Below are 20,015 nucleotides of genomic sequence, written 5' to 3' on the forward strand. Positions count from 1 at the left end.
ACTTGCCTTTAAACACAGAAGAACAAACTTAATCAGTGCACTTTTGTTAAAAAAAAAAAAAAACTGTATAAATGCTGTATAAAAAGCAAAAATTGCTAAATTGTTGCTAAATTGCTCCCAAACGTAAGATTGCTGCCTATCATAATAGCAGAATAAGTACCCTTTAGTTCTAAAATACTTACAGCATAAATAATTTGTTAATTTTCCTGGTTGTTACCCCTCTATTCCCAAAACTTTACATATTGTTCCCTTATATTTCCACGTTACATGGTACACTATAATTACCGAAAGTTACGCTGTAAATTTACGCAGTACTTTGCGGGCTGTAATCTAAAGCGTTACCCAATTTATTATCAGTCAGGTAAATGTATCATGCCAATTACATAATCAATTCAAAGAAAATCAATACAATAACATCAAATGCTCAGAAATAATGAGTAAAAGATGCATACCTGACATTAGAAAAAATAGGCTACATAATGCTGAGTGTCTGGAGGTGCACTCAGCATTACGGGCTGATCTGCTTACAGAATCGCACCCGAGTTTCTTGAAACATTTCTTTCAATACTCAGACCAAGAAAAAACATCCCCCAAAGTGAGAATTTGTATTAATCAAGGTCCCAGACTTGGGTAGTTTACACCTTACTGTCTGAGGACAGAAGGTAATTTGCATGAAAGATTCTTAGAACAGGGCACACCAACCACAGTAAGCCAATCTACAAACTCTTAAAACCTTTGTTACCTTTTGGTTTACTTCTGTGGGGATGGGACCATTGTATTAGTCGCACTGAGACATTTCAAATGATACCAAACAAGTATAGCGTTGTATGATAATTGTTCACAATAAACCAGATTTTTGGGTTAATTTCAGGTGATCTCTGCATTTGGTGAGAAGTGATGGGGGAAGAGGGGGTGAAGTGAAAGAAATGTAGATTAAGATGATACTGAGCTGTGATCAACTGAGGTGATTGCGTCTCGGATGGGGATGCTAATTTTGCAAGAGAGAGTTCAAATGTTAATTTCTTTCTTTTTTTGAGAGAGAGAGAGAGAAAGAGAGTAGCCATTATCAGTATAGTTATTACAGACATAACACAAATAAGAAGTTCCCCGCAAAGTATAAATAAAAAATACCTCAATTAATATTAATTTCAGCATTAATGTTAATTTTATTCATTTTGGAATTAATATTAATTTAAGTGTTTTATATTTATCCTTTTGGGGATAGATTCTTGTGTTTACATATAAAAAGAAGACACATTGGACTAGTGAAAGTGTTTCTATGTTTCTATGGAGCTCTTGGTCCAGACAGTCTTACATATTTAATATATAATTTGATCTATATGATAAAATAAAAGTGCAAGTCAAGTTCTATGGGATCATTATCTCTGATGAATTTCAAAGTGGATATGTCTTTTAAAACTAATGGCAGGTAAAGTTATGGGACATGTTTTGTCAGTGACTTGATTCTCATGTTATTTAAAGGCCTATTTGTAAGAATCCTATTTTGCAGTTTGTTACACTTTCAAGTGTTTTGTATTGCATTGATTTCCACCCCAGAACAGGTATACAGAAATATTTCAATATCTATAGACTGTGTAAACATTATTTTCAGAATAGATTCTTAACCATTTTCATGCTTGTGCTTCTGTGCTTGTTTGTTTAGTTCTGCCGCTGGGCATATTGGCAGAGATGGATCACGTCTGTCAGTGGTGTGGTTAACGCTGAAGTAGGAGTGGAGCTTTGCCTCACAACCTAAAATGTCGCAAACACAACCTGAGTTCTGAACCCTGCTCACTGCCCTCAGGGAGCTACTGCTGTCGCATCTCGTCTGTCCTTGTGAATTAGTAACATGCAGCGCTGCTAATGTGACTAATCAGAAACACACACATACACACACAAAAACACACGTGGGTAAAGCCTGTGCACACCTGCGTGCTGACACATTTAGGCCCTTCAACCTAGTGCGGAAAAACCTCCCTGAGGAACAGTGCTGAGTGTCAACCTCTCAAGATGGCTAATTACTGTTGATGAATCCTCCATATAAACCACATACAGAGAGAGACAGATGGAGAAAGAGTGAAGAAGTCAAAGTGCAAGATGCAATTAAAGGGTTGGGGTTTTCTCCACTGTCAGCGGGATTGTGGATATGTTGTTTGTAAATCATGAAAACATTTTTTGAGGTGCATTCAAAGTCATTTTGAAATCAAAATTGGCGATTCCTATTTTTTATGGACTATTGCAGTCTTTAAATGATTTATCGGTGCCCTTCATTTTCTTTTTTAAATTCATGTGCCCTCATATTCTTTAATCCAAATAACTTCCCCTCCCACATTCACCAACATCTCTACACCAACATACTCCTCTCTGATGACGTGTTTATTGGCACTACATTTTTTCTTGTTCGAGATGCTGTTTCACTCGGATATACGTCACTATAAGGAAGAAGTGACGATCGCAACTTCGGTTTCATGCCAACTTAAATTAAGATTCAAAAGTAGGTTCGGGAGGAGCCTAAACATTCAGTCCTTTCAATCATCATTACGAGCGTATATAAGCAGCAGACACTGCACCATCCCAGCAACAATTCTTCCGGAATCCCTCCTCCTCCCCATGTCCTTCTTTATTTCCCTTATTATTCCTCTGCACAGTACTGTTACAGGGGGTTTAGCTCGGGTTCGAGCCTCCTTCGAGGACAGAAAGCCAAGTTTGTTTACCATTAACTATTAAAGGGTAACTCTCGCCAAAATGCAACCTAGGGTCTTTTTGTAAAAACTTTTGCAAACTTTTGTTTTAAAGCATAATTAGAATGGAAACGGCACTTTAAAGTTTGACCGTACTTTCGTTTTCGGTCAAATTGCCTTTTGAATGGGAGTGCTAGGGGCACTTCTATGATAGCATCAAAAATCGCTATTTTAAAACACTAAGAAGGCTCGACACAACATGAAACTTTGCTCGAAGTATCACCAGAGGCTCTACACATGAATTCGAGAATTGAGAACATTGTTTGTGTACACAGAGTTTACTAAAAAGAAAGATTTTGAACAACTCACTGTAGCTGTGTCCGCCGGCATTTTGACAGTCAAACATAGTCGATCTCCGAATGCAACGTAACAGGGAGGAGAGTAAAGATGGAAAGCTCCTAAAGCTTTAGTTCCATATAAATTCACGGATAATTTGTTGTTTTGTCGTTAGTGAAAATCAATATTGACCTTGTATTTGAAAAAGGATGCTCATATAAGAAGCAATACTAAAATTCAGAGTCAGTTCTTTCCTATGGTTCATTCGCATCGACTATTTTTGACTGTCAAAATGCCGGCGGACACAGCTACAGTGAGTTGTTCAAAATCTTTCTTTTTAGTAAACTCTGTGTACACAAACAATGTTCTCAGTGCTCGAGTTCATGTGAAAAGCCCCTGGTGATACTTCGAGCAAAGTTTCATGTTGTGTCGAGCCTTCTTAGTGTTTTAAAAATAGCGTTTTTTGATGCTATCACTGTAGTGCCCCTAGCACTCCCATTCAAGAGGCAATTTGACCGAAAACGAAAATACGGTCAAACTTAAAAGTGGCGTTTCCATTCTAATTATGCTTTTAAACGAAAGTTTGCCTCAGGTAGATTAACAAAAAGACCCTAGGCTGCATTTTGGCGAGAGTTACCCTTTAAGACTGAATGGGCAAGTGAACTCATGAAAGAAAGTGTTGATCCATCTGCCTACTAGTGACATCAAAAAGATATATAAATAAATAAATAAATATATATATATATATATATATATATATATATATATATATATATATATATATATGTGTATATATATATATATATATATATATATATATATATATATATATATATATATATATGTGATAATGTGACCCTGAATCACAAAACCAGTTACAAGTCGCACAGGTATATTTGTGGCAGTAGCCAACAATACATTGTTGGGTCAAAATTATAAATTTTTCTTTTATGCCAAAAATCATTAGGATATTAATACAGATCATGTTCCACGAAGATATTTTGAAAAATTCCTACCATAAATAAATAAAATATTTATTTTTGTGAGATATACTATCTGTGCCAAAAGAATTCCATCCAATCCTGCTTTGGATTTACATATGCAAATGAGAGCCAGCTCTGCTCGCAGTTCCGTAATTAAACAAATTCTAAGCTTACAAACAAATGTCGCTCTCTATTACCTTCCCTATAATAGAGTTACCACAGCAACATGCGCAAGTGGCCAAGCTCATCAGCCTACATTTCTCCTGCCAGCTAATGCTACTTTCTGCCGTGTGACTGGAGATTATTGTCTGTCCATGAAGATCAAACACTGTGATAAGTCAGTCCGAATGCTTGACCTTTGATTTTAATTCACAAGTCTGGTGGTGAGATTGATGCCAGGACCTGAAAGGGTGAAGACGTTTTATTAACTGCAGTTAATTTGCATTTAAAGGGGACATATCATACAAATTTTTAAATAAAAGCATTCAATGTAAACATAATAGAAACACTTTCACTAGTCCAATGTATCTTGGAGGGCATTTACGGTTGAAAAAAAAGGATTGGATCTTAATTGTAAACATTTCAGATACGTTTTCTATTTTAATTTATAGATTTCTTCTTATAATGTAAACACAAGAATTTCTCCCCAAAAGGATAAATATAAAATACTTAAATTAATATTAATTCCAAAATGAATAAAATTAACATTAATGCTAAAATGAATATTAATTGAAGTATTTTTTATTTATGCTTTGTGGGGAACTTCTTATTCGTGTTATGTTTGAAATAACTACTGATAATAATTAATTATATTCAAAATAAAATAAAAATACTCCAGATACATACGTGGCTACTGTCAAGGATATTCAGTCATTTGCTCGTTTAGTTTCATTATCATGGACTTTTAGTTTGCTTCTCATTATTAGTGCCCGAGCACCGATGGTGAGAGGACCCTATTGTTTTTGCTCCATTTATTCTTCTTCTTCTTCTTCTTCTTCTTCTTCTTCTTCTTCTTCTCCAAAGTGAATCGCTTTTTAGAGGGCCTTAACATGCTCGAAAACTCATGAAACTTTGCACACGCTTCAGAAGTGGTGAAAATTTACGTGTGATATGGTTTTCAAAATTGGGGGGGGGCAAATTCGGTAAATTATTGCCCCCACATTTTGCCCCGGCTCTAGGTTTCACGTACAGGTATGAAATTTGGTACATACATGTAATGACCCAATACCTACAAAAAAGTCTCTTGGAGCATAGCCCTAAACACAACAGGAAGTCAGCTATTTTGAACTTCCTACTAGATTTTGTGCATTTTTCGTAATATCCTGATGTTGTACTTTAACGAACTCCTCCTACAGTTTTGATCTGATCCTCTTCAAATTTGGTGAGTGTAATCTTAAGGCCTTTACTAAAGGCGCCGGGTGGCGGTGGCAGGGGTGCGAGGGCCCTTTTCATCGCTGCTTGCAGCTTTAATTTACAGTTGTCTTTGTTCATGCTTCCCACTATTATTATGGCAATTCTGATCATCACACCTGTTAGTCTTTTAGTTTGTTATCAGTTAAGTTCCTCGTTTCTCTGCCTTGATTGTCGGTTATTGTTTGTGTATCAGATGCTGTTACGTAACCTGGGGATTATCTGAGTCTGTTTGATTAAATTGTTTTATTTTTATTTTTTCATCTTCATCTGATCTTCTTCTGTGGACCTTATTCACTGCGATCGGGACAGCTACATAATAGTTGGAAGTGTGGAAGGTGTAATTCAAATAACAAATGAAAAAAAAGAGACCTATAATCAAAAGTTATGTATTCTCCCTAGCAAGCTGTACAAAAATTATCATTTTATAAATTCATCTGAAAAGAAAGCTCATAGCTTACCTTCCTGAGGTAAATATTTGCTAGAGTCACATCTATATAAATGTCAGCACTGGAAGGCAAAATCAAAGACACCAACTATAAAAATACGATGGCTGTGTTTTTATAGATGGTGTCTTTGTTTTTGCCTTCCAGTGCTGACATTATTTTTAAAACACAAATGCTAAACATGACAAATGCAATGTGATCTATTATATTGGACATTTTTATTTCGTTATTTTTAAAATATTTCCATGCAATACACTGTCCTTTATGTTTTTGTGTAGATGTGTGTTTTGTGTGTGTTTATCACAATTGGTGAAATGTACTGCTTGCCCTGTCTGTGTGCAGAAATGAATGTGAGCTTCAAAAGATTTAGGGTTTGTATTTGAGCTTGGAGGTCACCACAACCTGCTGTGTGTGTGTGTGTGTGTGTGTGTGTGTGCGCGCACACTCAGTGGACCTCCTCTACAGATGGAATGAGAGGGATTGAAACCCCATTTGTGTTTGAAGGCAGAAACGGCTCCGATCTAAGACCATCATATCCAGGCCATGCATTGCAAACCTCTCTCTCTCTCTCTCTCTTCCTCTTTCCATCTCTCTCTTTCCTGCTCAGCTTTTTGATACATCCCTTTTTCATCTCAAAACTGTTCCATCCCCATTTTCATCACAGCATGGATTGAACTTTTTTTTGTTTGTTTTTTGTTTTTGTCAGATATGAATGTAATGGATGAATATATTGTTTTTAAACAGGCTGTGGGCTTTACTTTTTTGCTGATAAAGTATAGGACACAGCTTTGTGTGAAATGTTGAGTGTCTTATGAACAGGCCAAAGACGCTATAGACAGAGTGAGCTGATGGTAGAAAGAGAGAGATAAATAGAAAGGCAGTCTGCATAGAAATAGAAATAGAGATAGAAAGCAGTGTTGTGTTAGAGTTTGCATACTGATAATATTTCGATCTCTCAATCACCCACACACAAGTGCTGGTAGCACCGCATGCACATTTATTGGGCTCTAATGAGGTTTAATTAAAAATTCGATGGTATCTTTAATGAGTCCAGTGTTGAGCTGTTTGTGTGGTAGTTTACCCATCTCTACTAATAGGTAGAACTTATGTGTTTGCACAGACCAGAAAACTTTCATTTAAGTTTAAGATTCTTACAAAGAATCAAAACAAAACAACAATGAAATACTGAGAAATAGTTATGATAAATAAAGTTGAAATTGTGGGAAAATATATTTTTTATTTTTTTACTTATAGAGTTGGAAATGTTATGGACTTCCATAAGGACAAGAATGCCAAAGAACTTGAGAAGGTTATTTGGCTGGTTTAAGTATGTTAAAGGAAGAGTTCATCCCAGCTGTTTTGTTTTTTTTACATCTATGTCATCTGTATGCTGCTTTTTATTTTTTAGTAGAACGCAAACGTATATTTATAAGTTAATTCGCTACTCTTGCCTTAAAAGAGTGTTCATTCATAGTGGCTGTCAATCTCCAAAAAGGACAAAAAATACCCTCAATACATGTGTTCATGTGAGCTATAAATTCTGTAATGTTCTGCTGAATAGAGGAACCCATCTCCTGTCTGTTGTGCTCTTCTGCCCTGAAAATCAGTATTCCATCAGCACAGCGATTAGAATTCCACGAGTGAGACTCTGGAAACAGCCTGCATCCTTCCAAGCAGCTTTCAGATCAAATACCTCAAACACACGTTTCATGTTTCACTGGCTAATTAAGATATTAATAATTGACACTTCTGAGACTCGACACAGGCTGGAAACTCTGAAATAGCAAACAGGGCATTCATCTGGTAAGTACTGGAGGCTGTTGTAACATATTTATCTCAGACTGTTCAGAATGCCAATACTTCTGAGTGGCAAGTGTTTCTCTTGTTTAGTTAAGCAATATTGGGATAGTACAACTTGAACAGTTCTCCTAAAACCCCTATGTTGTTCTACTCCCAATATATCGCAGAATATCAGGAGTTCTATAACGCAAATATTTTGCGTTCCCTGAGAAGCTTTGCGAGCATTCATAGAGAACACAGTTTTTTTTTGCGAGGGAACGCAAAGGTTTCGTGAGCAAACACCAGGTTTCTTGGGGGAACTCAAACAATATGTGAGAGAATGCAAAAGCATTGTCTTATTATTTTTTTTCCTCCCATCTCATATTTTTTTCCACCACCATGTCCCTTTAGGGGCTCTGTAATATTTCATTTAAATTTAACATTTTAAATTTATCTCAGATGTTTCTCCTTAAATGTATTTTTTCCATATGCTCTCCTTCAATTTTCATTGCTGCTGTGGAGAAACCATTGAGATATGACGGAGATCTCATTCGTGATTGCATATGCGAGTGGAGAAACCATTGAGATATGACGGAGATCTCATTCGTGATTGCATATGCGAGTGAAGTGCATATGCGAGAACATTTCAAGCTCTTGTAAGCCTGTCATTAGAAAGGGACGTCGTGCACACATGGCACTTGCATTTTCTCTCCATGGGGTAAAATGGAGAACGAGCTATATAAACAACATTTGATAGATTAAAGACTGTCCTCCAATGGTTGCCTCTAATTGGTAGGAAACTGTGTGTATATTCATATTCATTCGTTTGTATTCATCTCGGTGTGGGTCAGAACTGTCTTGTGAAGAGAATAGTTAGAGGACGCCTTTTAAGGCAGTAGATTAAAAGAGTGAGGCAATAGTAGAAGCAGAAAAGTGTAAATATTTTACTAATTTGCCCCGCAGAAGAGCATTTAACTGGTCATCTCTAGCACACACACATTTTATTTCTATGTCACTGCTCTTATCTTTTTAGAAGACCACAGAGATGCAGTCCTGGCACCATATGGCCTGATGATGCGTTTAAACATAACCAAAAGTTTTTGTTTGTTCCACCTTGAATGATACTCTTTCTTTCCCATTCATTTGTTTTCCCTCATTCTCTGTTTTTCCTGTTCATTTGTTTAGCAGTTTGATTTGTTCACTGAGGTCTTCTGGCTGCTCCCAGAGGAGATGTCAGCTCAAGCTAAATAATCTGCTGTGATTATTGTGTGTGTTTGTGTGTATGTGCCTGTTTGTGTAATTGCAATTTCATCAGGACTTCAGGGATGGCCATGGACTATTCAGCTAACCACTCATAAATGTTAACAATAGATGAAGAGAGAAACAAATTAAAGGGGACACATTACAAGGAATCTACTTTTCCTTGATCTTTTTGAACTAGTTCATTGTATGGAAAAATACTGGAACTTTCAGAACTCCGAACATCAGTGAAACAAAAACTTGGCTGCAAAAATGGCTTATTCTGAACATTGGATTCTTTCTGCCATCAGATAAACACATGACCACTCTCATTTACACATCAAAGATGCCTATTTGGTAGTCAGTAGATTGACCCATCTAATCAGAGGGAGCAGTATAGATCCTGTTACTCCTAAATAAAAATAAATAAAAGTAAAATGCACTCTAAGAAATGTCGGTAAAAATAGGGCTCAATGTACCATGTTAAAGTACCCCTATATTATACTTTTTTGGATATTATTTTTCATGTAGTGTATAATATAACTGTTTGTGAATATAACAGTTCTGCAAAGATCAAAGTGCACAACAAATGGAGTTATTGTCTTTCAAAAGAAAGAAAAGATTCTAAACTTGCTGAAACGAGTCGTTAGTAATTCCAGTTTTACTTCCTGCATGAACCTAAGGTTTGTATCAAATTTGCATTATGCCTGCCTATGGTCTTCATTGGCTGCCCACGAACAATGCCTACCCTCAAACACTGTAGTTGTAGCTGATGCCTGGAAGAGTTTGGTTCGTGTTGTCGACATGTCGAGAAGATGCCATTTTCTGCGCTGTGAAAGCGAATCCAATTTGCACGCACTTCCAAAAGATGGCTCTGGCTCGAATTGATACGGGAAAACGGACACCATTGTTACTGTTTACTGTAGCTGTGCCCCAATTCAGAGGCTGCATCCTTCAAAGGCTGCATTTGAAGTCCGGATGCGTAACAGCGGTGCGACGAAGGCTGTCCCATTTTGAAAGCTCCTTCGAACGTGGCCAACAAATGTGGCCTTTGTTTCCCGGGCTACGAAGAATGGAACGAGTGGATCCTTTGCAGCCTAGCCAATCCCAAGATTTATTGCGCTTTTATTTTTTTTTAGAGAAAATGCAGAATTACATTTTTAAATGTAAGTATTGGGTTTTAACTTACTTGAATAGCAAACAATAAAAATGTAAAAAACTTTAAAGCAGTTGAAATGTTGACACATCTTACTAAGATGTGATTTTAATTACACTCTTTATTTATGTTCATAAATGGACCAAGGTGAATATATTTAGCAGGTTTTGAACCCCATTTTGTTTTCAGACTGTTGAATATAATCATTTGATCCTATTGTTTCAGAGACTGTGAGAGAAGAGGTGATACTGCATTGAAAAAGTATGTTTTGACTTTGGATGCATGTAAACCTATTGTAGGAAACCTCCAAAACAAAATTAGGAACCTTTGAAAATAGCATAATAGGTGTGCTTTTAATATGAAGGAATTATCTGGATTGAGTTTTCACAGTTTTTTTTACTTATATTTTAAATTATGCATTGCATTTTGTTGTTTTAGGCTAGAAGGAATTGTCACAAACTTAATAGGTAATTTTCTGCCAGGACATTATTTGTTTTTTTCTACTGATTTTCTTTTTCTCACAATATGTGGGATTTGATTGAGTTTACTGTAAGTGCAACCAAGAAGGAGTTTGCAAATAAGTCTTAAAGGCACAGCAAAAAACAAACCCCCCCCCCAAAAACAAACAAACAAAAACAAAACAAAAAACACCTTTATTAAATATTAAATGACCCCTTTAAAAGATTTAGAGCCCAGTCATGTATCTGGTAGGAGGGCGGAGAAGCAGAGTCAAGTGAGAGGGGAAGAGAGTACACAAGTGTCAGCATACATATGAAGAAACATCTCACTCTCTGCTGGTATGCCCACATTCTTCACTTAATATACATTGTGTGGGTGAAAGACACTTAAGAAAATACTTCTCTAGCACTGTATGTGAATGTTTTTATGTGCGTTATTGTGTGTTTGCATGTATTGGTGTCGCTGTATGTGTGTGTTTATTTCTGAGTTCCTCTTACTTAGAACTGATAAGGGGCTGCTGTCTATTCCCTAACTAATTATTATGCAGATTTTCTGTGAACATCCAGCTCTCTGTGGACCACAAGGCATATTTGCACATTATAACAGCACTGCACACACGTACACGCTGCTGTTGATCCAGCATGCACAAAGACGTTTGAGTTTTCACCTCAACTGAACTTGCCATCTTTGACATTTGGACTCATGTTGACATTTGGAGCAGGGTTGATAAAGACGCGTCAACAAGAGCCGCAACAGATTCCTTTCAACATCCTTAGAACCCTGACAGTGGAACCAATTGAGTTTAGTTTTCAAAGACTTTTTCAGCCCTCTTTTCCACTGTTTCACTCTCTCTTTCTCTTTCTCTTCAGCTCTTCTCTTTGAAATGCACTAATCTACGGCGCCCTTGTGCAAACAACACATTTGGTAATTAAACTGCAAGCGCCTCGTCAGAAGAACCTGTTACAATTAATTATTCATATTATCTGCCATTGTGTTTTAAAGTGCAGCCAAGTAATCAAATTAGTTTTTTCTTTCGCGCTTTTATTTATTCTCCTTCCCCCTTCCGCCACATCATCTGATTTACTGTTTTTTTAAAAAGCATGCCCTTCGACGGCCCTTCTTTTAATACGGAGTGGCTAAATGGGAAAAAAAACAAACGGCAGTTATCACACGCTCACAGGCAAATCCTCTCTAAAAGTGTGTTCATAATCCATTGTATTTACCATGTCACTTCCTTTATTTATCTCTCATCCTTTCTCTAAGAGTAATTGTTGCTATAAAATCACTCACAAAGGGGCAGAAGAGATAAAACAAACACCTGACATTGAGTTCGTCCCCTTTATATCCAACATGATTCATTACAAACAACTGTAAATTTCTTCTTGAGAAGGTATGGTTCCAGTGAGACATATTTTGAGAACATTTTCTCAAGGATGATGTCCTCTTCATGGTTTGATTGCTTTGTCTTGTCCTGCAGACTTTTACTAGCAGGTGGAGAAGACATCATGGTCATCTTGTGACCAAAGCAGAAGAATTATAAATCAGCTAACCCTCCAAGAAACATATTCCATTTATTTGGATATAATTGGTTGTTCCGCTCTCCTTTGCTCTTGTTAAAGATGCACTCTGTAATTTTTCCTCATTAAAAAGTTTTATACATAAATAAATGAATAGTATTTTTTTTTAAAATAGCTATATTTTAAGTCATGTAGACTCACAATAGAAAAATCGGTTTTATTTTACATGGAGCGGGTCATATTATCAAATTGGGTCGATTGCATATTACATGGCTCTCTTGTATACTCTATTCTGATTGGTCGACTGCAGAATTCAGTGGTCAGATACTTTGTAATATTTGCTGTCGTGCATAGCAATGCTATAAAGTAAGCAATTGTATAATGTTTTATTTTATTTTATTTTTTTTACTTAATGTTAACTGACAGTTGATGGAGACCCGATTTCTCACGACACAAGACTACTTCCATGTTTCTCGTATAACATCGCAGACTCGCTCTCTCTTTTCATACAAACACAACTATAGCATTATCTTGTGGTACTGAAAATAGACTTCAGTATTAAAGTCGGCATAAAACAGAAGTTGCGATAGTTTTTTTATTCCCTATTATGATGTATATCTGAGTGAACGACTTCTCAAACAAGAAACATTGTAGAGTGAGACATGATTTTGTCCATCAGGAATTGATTGGATGGTTGTAGTTTATTGCTGTGATGTCATGTGAGTGACAGGTTGCCCTGCCCTCACGCCAGTAAACAAGTCATCAGAGAAGAGAAGAAATAGAAGAAATGTTGCTGCAAAAGGGAGGGGAAGCTATTTTGATTAAAGATTACGAATACACATGAATTGTAAAAAAAAAAAAAAAAAAATTTGTGCACGGATAAATCATATTAAAAATAGACACTGCAATATTGCATAACAAAATAAGAATTGCCAATTTTGAGTTCATGGTGACTAATATCACTGTAATATTGTTGCAGTGTTTCTCTTGAAGCTAGGCCCATTTGTACATTGTCATATTGTTTTCAAAGTGGAAACTTTACGGTCATATACAGGTAAATTTACTAAATAATATCAACTCAAATCAGAATTTCATGTCTATTTATTCAATTCTTTAATATGTTGCCAAAATGTACAGTCACTTGGTCATTTTAACAAAATAACCTCTTCAGGGTTATACAAGACATCTTAAACAGAGTAGTATGTCCGAATACAGTATTCGAAAAATGGTATGTGAAAAGTACCTGGGTGACCTATCGAGATTCTGAGGTGTGCATTCGATGGACACTTTACTATCCCATGAGGCCACGGGAGAGGATTTTTATGGATGTGTGTGAAGTGACGCAACTGATGCCGTAAGTCATATGACAGTGACAACATGGCATATGTAGTACTTCTGAATTTCATTCATACTATAGAAAATACTTTCAAACCAAATGTAGTACCGATACAGTATGCGTGATCAGATGCAGTGATGGACTAGAAGCCACAAAACTCAAATTTTAATTGTATATGGCAAAACAACCATGCAAGTGCGATGTAACAGCCTATAACAGTCACATATACAGTTTATTGGTTTAGTTTAAGGCATAGGCTGCATCTGAAATCACATACTCTCTTAAATAGGTACTTATTTTAAATAGGTAATTACTTCATGACCGCTAAAAAGTATGTTCTATATAGTATGAATGTGTTTATTATAAATGTAATCTGGACATACTACAATCGCCATGTTGTCATTATCACGTGACCTACCAGCATCAGTTGCGTCCATTCACTGATTCACAAATCTTCTCCCGTGGCCTCTTGGGATAGTGAAGTGTCCATCAGATGCACACTTCAGAATCTCGCAGGAAGAAGTAGGTCATCCAGGTATTTTTTGGCTACTCTTTTATGAGTACTGTGAATTTGGACATACTACTTTTGTCACATACTGTTTTTCGCCTACTAGTAGGGAAGTACTGTATGTAATTTTGGATGAAGCCTTTGAGTTTGTTTATCATCTGTCACCTGTTTCCTTTGTTCAAGTTTCCCAATCTTATCAGTTACCATGGCATTTCATTCGATCATCACACCTGTTAGTCTTTTAGTTTATTATCAATGTATACTTAAGTTCCTTGGTTTCCTCTGTTCAGTGTCGGCTATTGCTTGTGTGTAAACACACTGTTGCACTATGTTGGATTATCCAAGTTTATTCTTTTATTAAATGCCTTTGGATTGGATCTTTTGACTCATCTTCGTCTTTAGACTCTTTAAACTATGACAATAACAGCCTTGTTGTCATTCACATCAAAATAAATAGGTGATGGTGCTAGATGGTGCTAATATATGCACAGGTGGGTCCATGCATCAGAGATGAGCCATCTTTCTCATCTCTACCTCCCTCTCTTCCCATAATTTCTTCATCTCTCGCCCAGTGTTCATTCCTCCAGGTCCCCAGTGTGAGCTAGCCTTACATCTCTCAATGTAATGTGGAGGTAACCCAATTCCTCTCTGAAGATGCTTAATTATTTTGCATGGGGCAATGGAATGGTAAGTGATACACAGACACGTGGGTTGGAAATAGTGGGTGTTTGTAAATCATACACTCAGTCACATATTCCCTGGTTAATATGAGTGAGGGTACTGCTGCTTTAATTACACTGCCTTTATTTTCTCTCCTCCATCCCCCGTTGAGCTGTGACTTCCTCATGCTTATTTATGTCTGATTACATTACAACACTGAATTGTTGACACACTGATAACAATGCACACGCACACACACACACACATAGTAATGGATAACATTGTTCCAAAAGGTCACTTTTAATGGTGTGGCTGGGACTGGTGACCAACAGAGAATAAGAAAGAACCTTGTTGTTTGCAGTCAGCATGAAACTGGATTTGCAACCAATCATTCCATAATGTGATTATATTTCTGAGTGAAACAGAATATTCAATGAGAAAAAATGTAGGGCGGGACTTGATTTTGTCCACTGGGAATTGATCGAATCCCATTCCCCCCATTTTATTATTGGATCATGAATAGTACATGCCAGAATGGAAAAAGTGGTCTGTTTTTGCATAATGCCAGGACTGCACTATATTGGGGCAAATAACATCTTTTTGCATTGACGTTCATTCAGAATTGGCTTTGTATTCCGATTTAATTTTATTTATTTTTGTCAGCAAAACAAAAGGCTCTGAAAAAACTTAGGTTAGGGTTTAACTTAGGGTTAGTTCACTCAAAAATGAAAATTCTGTCATTAATTACTCACCCTCATGTTGTTCCAAATCTGTAAGACATTCCCGAATGTCAAAACCTAAACCCGAAGACGTTCATCTTTGGAGCACAAATGAAGATCTTTTTAATGAAATCTGAGAGCTCCATTGACAGCCTCTACACAATTACCACTTTTAAGCCCCTGAAAGTAAAGACATCATTAAAGTAATCCATGTGACCAGTGGTTTAACCTCATTTATTGAAGCGACGCAAGTGCTATGTTTGCGCAAAAAAAATCAATTTACCTCTGCGTTCACTCAACATTGTCTGCTCTTACATCAATAACACGCATGTGTCGTGGTGCTCTTGTGAAGGTACGTTGGAGATAAATATTTTGTAAATAAAGTGGTATTTTTTTTTTTTTGCGCAAACAAATCACTCACGTCGCTTCAAAAAAGAGGTTAAACCACTGGAGTCACATGAAAGGGCTTGAAAGCGGTAGTTGCATAGACTGTCAATGGAGGGACAGAAAGCTCTCAGATTTCATTAAAAAGATCTTCAATTTGTCTTCTGAAAATTTTAATTTTTGGGTGAACCAACCCTTGAAATGGGTTTATATTTTTACTGTCGTTGCTGCCCTTGATGTCACAGCTCAAGAAAGTCATATTGAAGATTTTGGGACCGTGCTCATTCTTGTGATGCCATCAGCCAATCAGAGTAGCATGACAAGAAGTCATTTAAATGTAAAAAAGTGAAGTAAAAATGTGATTAGTCGTTTGACATTAATAAGTCAGGTGATTGGCAAAAAAAAAGTTGCCAGAATTGAGTGCCTATGAGCTAATATGGCAGACAGCCAAGGAACTGCCATTGAGATGAATGGGAATGCCAACGGATAGCTTTTCTCTAAGTATTATAGACCTCCTTGGTGACGTCAGCCGTAAAGTAAAGTCATTTGAAAAACAAAGCAAGTTATTATATTTTGATGAAATGTTAAGAAGACAGATATTGTTTTCTTTGGAATAATATGCACCGATGATTTGCTCACAATAAGACCAGGGGGCAGGAATTTATAATAAGAAAGTAAATGGAGATCAGTTTGATTCACGTTGATTGAAAGAGATGCTTGATGAAGAAATATTATGAATATCAAAACATTGTCACATTCGTTTTGATAGCATGAACATTTCTTTATGTTTGATCTCTGCATTTACATGTGATTTTCACTCTCTTCAAACCCCCTCAGGTAATCCTGCGAGAGTGTCAAGTACTGTCAACACTGTGTCATTTGTGGATGGGATACACTGGCCCTGCACACTTTAATTGGTGTCACATATTAACAACAGAGAACTCTAAACAGGATTCAGATATCAAGAACTCTAGTTCAACACAATTACCATGGTTAATGGGATCATAAGGGTATGCCGACTTGTTGCCATCAGGTAAGACAGACAAAGAGTTGAGTTGCCGTTCAGAAAAATGTAATTACAAATATCAGCATGGCTGATTACCTGTACCTCGAGGCCAGGGCCGAAACCCAGCCATATTTAGCCCCGTGTATATCGTTTTTTTTTTTTTTTTTGCTCTTGTGATATTTCTTTTATACAATCATATAATTTAATAAAATTTCACACACAGAATGTCTAGATTTTTTCAACATCAGAAATATATAAATCTTATTGCAATATTTCCACAGGCAAGGCATGTTTATTTATATAGCACATTTTATACACAGTTTTTAGGAATATAAAAATAATAGTAAAAAGGAAAAAAGTTATAGTGTCTTTTAGCTGGCCGTTTAGGTTTAACAAACAGTGATGTTCATGGTTTGTGAAGCTGTGCATATTTTTTATTCAATGTGTGCATATAAGCTGTGCATATTTTTTATTCAAAATATGTCAGTATTTTTTAAATATTATTCTGTTTTTTCTTCCTTCCAACTCTTTTTTTTTTCATATTTTTTTTATTTTTTTACAGAGTAATTTTTTCATGAACATCTGCTGGTGCTGATTCATGTCTCCCTTCAGAGCCTAGATTGGAAGAAGAACATGAAACACCCAAACACCACAATAAACTTCACTGGATTAGGGGAAAAACATAACATGTAGCCAAACACACCAATGACCTTCAAATAATGACAAAATATGTGTGATAGAAAGAATGATAAACTGTGGTGAGAGAGAGAGAGAGAGAGAGAGAGAGAGAGAGAGAGAGATAGAGAGAGAGAGAGATTGCTTGTTTATTCATTTGTGATAATTATCGCATTCAATCAAGCAGCAATAAATCTTTCCCCTCATAAACGCTGCCAACTGTAACTAGAGAAAATCTGTTAATTTAAAGAAATTCAGATGTTCATCCAAACATCAAAAATAAACAGATATTATTATTAATATAAACAATAGGGAAAATAGTGTTTTTTTGTTTTTGTTTTTTAAGAAATCACGCAGTTATTGCCATGATAGAGGGGACCACATTTCAATTAGCCTAAATTCAACTTTAAAAATAGGCTATATTATTATTGTCATAGCCTAATTGTTTTACATGCAATAACATGTAGGGGGAGAGCGGGGCACAAAGTAACGCTTTTTGACTTTCTCAGTTTGTGTAAATCTACTTATGGTTCAGAGTATTTATTTTTTCCCACATTAATTTCCCACATGTCTAGTACAATTATGTGTTTTTGTTTTATTTATACAGTATATACTTTTTTCTTGATATACCCCGAAAGAATGGAAGTGAAATGTGACAACATGCCCCATATGTGGGGTACATTGTAACATGTGAGGGGCACATTGTAACATGACATATGACAGCTTAAAATGTTATCTAATCTAATAAAAAAAAATATACAAGACAAACTAAAATATTTTCTAAATAAAATACAATTAAAAAACTTTTTCATATAAAATAATGGCAATTTTTAATAATTAAATATAAACTCATTTTTGAGTTTTGACTACGAACACAGGAAAACACAGCTATACAACATAATTCAAAACAAATAAATAATTAGTAATTTCTGAACATTGACTCCCAGTCTTTATTCACCTTTTTCTCACGTTTTCTCAATAAAATTAATAAAACTATAGAATATAATAGCATATTTCTAATAGGGGCACATTGTAACGCAGTGTTACAACATGCCCCCGCCTGCACAACTGGGATTTAAACCCGGCTAGTGTCTTCTGCTAGTTAGCGAAGCATTAAAGAGCTATCTCAACCGTTAAATAACATATTGGAGATTAAAATAATATCAGATTTGTCTAATTTTAAATAAACACAAAAAATAGAGATGAAAAATTAACTCAAGTAAGAAATTTACTTTTGCTATGGTTTAATAAATGTCTATGGATATCTTCCAAAAAATTTTTTATTTTGGCGCAATTTTTTCTCTATAAAGTGTTGATATGGCAACTAGTAAATACACCAAGTTTCGTCATCCTAGCATGTGTGGAAGTATTTAAAACAAGTGTGTTACAACTAGCCCTGTGTTACGTTGTGCCCCGCGCTCCCCTAGGCTACTTTAGTTACAGATAAATAGTAAGAATACAACACAAATATGGTGATATTAGGCTTGTATAACAAATAAAAGCGAAATAAAATAAATAGACTTATTTGAGTCTATGAAAATATATGAAATGACATTTCATAGACATAGCCTTGCTCTCATAAATTTCACCGAAATCTACAGATGAGAGATGACAGGGACAATACCATGAGATTAGTTTCGAATTATATGATTCTGTGCTTTAAAATAATAATCATACTTGCATGTCGCATGTAAACTGAAGTTTACACTGATTTTGCAACCATAGCTCAGTGCGCGCACCCGAGTACGTGCGCACTCCCGTCTTCCGTCATTCATTTAACCCGGACGTGAAGCCGCTCCATAGAAAAATATCCGATACGGCAAAACAGCTTACCTTCATAAAAAGGTAAGTTTATAAACTCAAACACACCACAACACACCAGGGGATGTCATATATTTCTGTTTTACCTCTTGATTAGCTTTGTAAGAGTGAAAACAGCGCGTTTAGAGGATATGTGTCGGTAATATTTGAGCTTGTTTCAGGCTGTTGTTGCAGTGCTAACTAGCTTAGCCCCTTGTTGCGCTTGCCAGCCTTATTACTTTATGACTCTTATAGAATACAAAAACAGCTATTTATCCTGGTTTTAGCAGCACATTTTTGTGTCTTGATGGTTAAATATTTTAACCTACGAACGACTGAGGGTTTGTAGTCAAATTGGTGATTCTTTTGACAACTGTCATGTTGATAAGCAGACTGGCTCTTCCACCTGCTTCAGGTTGTTGTGTTTATGTTTAATAAACATATGTTGCACGGCCATTTGTGATGTCATATGCACAGTATGGCTTTGAAATATGTGTTTTGGGTTATGGCGCCCTGTCAGATTCAATGCAGTACTTGAGTATTGTTGTTAATGCTTGCAAGTTGTTTTTGGGCAGAGGCCTGGGTATCAGTGACACAAGCATTGCTAAATACTGATCCCGCATTGACTGTGAATGGAAGGATCTTGCCGCGCATGCGCCGTCTACATCTCCCGCATCCTGCCAGATGATGGGAAGTTGTCGTGCGCACGCGCAGTGCGGCGATGCAGGGGCGCTCTTTGCCAGAAACTGAGCCGCTATCATGATCGCGTTCACGCAGACGTGTTGAATGGGTTGCTGCATTGCAGGAATTAGGCACAGCTGACATGTTGGTCTGTTGCGGCTGTGAAGCGATGGCTGTGCCGCTCATAGATGGTTTGTGGGGGTGTTTTCGATCAGCTCTGGGCCCCAGCTGGTCATTTAT

General features: G+C 36.4%; 1 protein-coding gene across 1 annotated transcript in view; it reads left to right on the top strand.

Annotated features, from left to right (window-relative positions):
• The first annotated feature begins 19,047 nt into the window (after window positions 1–19,047).
• The window catches only part of spop (speckle type BTB/POZ protein), a 79,289-nt gene continuing 78,321 nt past the window's right edge, over window positions 19,048–20,015 (top strand). The window contains exon 1 of the mRNA XM_084110386.1: window positions 19,048–19,139. The gene's annotated coding sequence lies outside the window, so the exon portion shown is untranslated. The remainder of the gene's footprint in view (window positions 19,140–20,015) is intronic.

This window comes from Abramis brama, assembly GCF_963993115.1.
Source record: "Abramis brama genome assembly, chromosome: 1".
Classification (NCBI taxonomy): Eukaryota; Metazoa; Chordata; class Actinopteri; order Cypriniformes; family Leuciscidae; genus Abramis; species Abramis brama.